The sequence below is a fragment of the Callithrix jacchus genome, chromosome 11 (genome assembly GCF_049354715.1).
Source record: "Callithrix jacchus isolate 240 chromosome 11, calJac240_pri, whole genome shotgun sequence".
NCBI classification, from domain to species: Eukaryota; Metazoa; Chordata; class Mammalia; order Primates; family Cebidae; genus Callithrix; species Callithrix jacchus.
Genome location: NC_133512.1, coordinates 106318581 through 106321172, shown reverse-complemented (window position 1 = coordinate 106321172; position 2592 = coordinate 106318581). Strand labels below are relative to the sequence as shown.

Below are 2592 nucleotides of genomic sequence, written 5' to 3'. Positions count from 1 at the left end.
GGAGGGAAAGGAATAAAAAAAATTATGTGACGTCGTGATGACTGAGAACTTTCTGAAACATCAAATCACAGATCTAGGAAGCTCAGGGAACACCAAACAGGATAAATATAAAAATGTCTCCATGTAGCCATATTGTATTCAAACTGCAGAAAGTCAAAGACAAAGAGGAAAGACTTCAGACAGACTCATCATCATCATCCTTCAAAAGTCACCACGTGTTATGTCGGATGATTTCCTCCTGGGCTTCATTGGTTGCCTATGATAGATAACATAGCCACAATCCTACCATGCCTTCTTCATCTCTGACTCTAAGGAGTCAGCCTCCTTTCCACTGTTGCCTGGTTCTGTATCCTGTAACAGATTCATAAGCTTTGTGCAGTGGCAGTATCACAGCCAATGAGGTTTATCCAAGGCATGATTATTGCTCATTGAAACAGAGTCATTGTGCACAGAGAGTGAGATTTGTAGTTAGCTACATCTAGATTTTTAAATCCCCGCCCCACTGTTTACCAGTTGGATAAATTTGGGCAAACCAGTGTCTGACTCTCTTCATCTGATAAATGAAGATAATAGCAGTTATAGGACTGTTGTGAAAAAGCAGTACTACAAATGTGAGCTGGATGCTCATAACTTTTTTTTTTTTTAAGATGGACTCTCACTCTGTCACCCAGGCTGGAATGCAGTGGTGGGATCTCAGCTCACTGCAACCTCTGTCTCCTGGGTTCAAGCGATCCTCCTGCCTCAGCCTCCCTAGTAGCTGGGTCATTGCTTTTCTTCTGACCTGCCCTATCTTTCAGGTATCTGAGCCAGTTCAAGGGATTCTGGTTCTCTTTGCAGGACTATCCTTTCACTGGTCCAGAATCTTGCCTTCTGTTTATAATTCCTGCTTCCTCTCGGGCCTTTTTTCTTTCCTCATGTGGATGTTTGAGGTCCCATTATTTTACTTCTTGATTCTGTCTGTGATTCCACTAGTTCAGGAGTGGTGACTTACCCTCTCCACTGCCCCGGCTTGTTCTGATTTGAGCTCCACCCCGTCAGGTCCTGCCATCGCTGGCCTTGTAAACTTGGCAAAGTCACATAAAGTCCTGTGCCATACTTGTGCTTCTTTACAGCAGATGCCCATCAGACCGAAACATAATGACCAGCTGAGGGAGGAGATGGCCTTTGCCTCGCAAATGTCATAAAAGGATGGAGAATTGAAAGCAATGAACAGAGAACCTTGGAAAATAATAATTTTTTTTTCTCCTGAAAAGACTCTTCACTGTCAAAAAGAGTAAGGCAAAAAATATATAGTTCAAAGCACTTAGAAGCAGAATTATCTCTAAGGAGAGTACTTTTAATTTTGGATATGAATGGCTCCTTTATAGATTTTGTGCTTTTGAATGAATTTTTTCAGTAGGAATTTCAAGAAGGCTGGCTACATGGAGAATTAATCATACAGGTAAGTCTTTGAATGTGAGTACCTTTATTATCTTAATATGGCCATTATTTTCAGATGGTAATACATGTTCATTATAGAAAATCTAGAAAATACAAAAACCCTTAAAGAGAAAATAACCCAGAAATAATCCTAACATTTTGATATATTTCCTTTTCATTTATTTTTCTTTACAAACTTTGGATCAGATTTTACCCACAGTTTGACATCCTATTTTTTGCACTTAGCAGTATCTGTTGAGTGTTTCACTACATTCTTAAATGTAACGCCAAGACGTTAATTTTAATGGCTGCTTGTCATGCTATCAAATGACGATCTTATGAGTTACTCAGCCAGCCTCTGGTTTGTTATGAATGAGCTGTTTTTTGTGCCTGTGTCAGCTGTTGCAGTCTGTGGCCATGTGAGCATCCTGTAATGCAATGCCTTTGACTGTGCCTCTGAGGCTTGCATATGCCTTTGTTGACAAGTAATTTCTTTTTTCTTTCTTTCTTTCTTTTTTTTTTTTGAGACAGAGTCTCGCTCTGTTGCTAGGCTGGAGTGCAGTGGTACAATCTTGGCTTACTGCAACCTCTGCCTCCCGGGTTCAAGCGATTCTCCTGCCTCAGTCTCCCAAGTAGCTGGGACTACAGTGTGCACCACCACACCCAGCTAATTTTTGTATTTTTAGTAGAGACAGGGTTTCACCATGTTGTCCAGGATGGTCTAAATCTCTTGACTTTTGATCTGCCTGCCTTGGTCTTCCAAAGTGCTGGGATTACAGGCGTGCACCATCATACCAGGACAAGTAATTTCTTTTCCAGAGTGGGGCACTTCCTAGTAAGGCCAGCATCTTCAGGAAGTGATAGAGGAATGGAAATCCTCACACTCAAGATTCCCCTTGGTAATCAAAGGGTAACTCCAAGCAAGCTGGAGTCTGGGATTGGCTGGGCTAATATGGCTGTATTGTAGTGAGCCAGGGTGTGTTTGTGGGTGAGTGCATGTGTCTGTGTGTGTCTGAGAGAGCATAGGTCAATAAGGCTGTCCACCACAAAATTCTCACACACCCTCCGAGGACTGTACAATTATCTCTTTTCTGAGATGATTCCCCCTTTGTCTTTTTCTCTGAGATGACTTCCCTTTTGCTTTGCTTTGATGATTTTTATTTGGACACTGTG

At 41.6% G+C, this 2592-nt stretch overlaps 1 pseudogene; it reads left to right on the top strand.

The window, feature by feature from the left end:
• The first annotated feature begins 367 nt into the window (after positions 1–367).
• Positions 368–528, top strand: LOC118143896 (U4 spliceosomal RNA; annotated as a pseudogene).
• Positions 529–2592: the final 2064 nt, after the last annotated feature.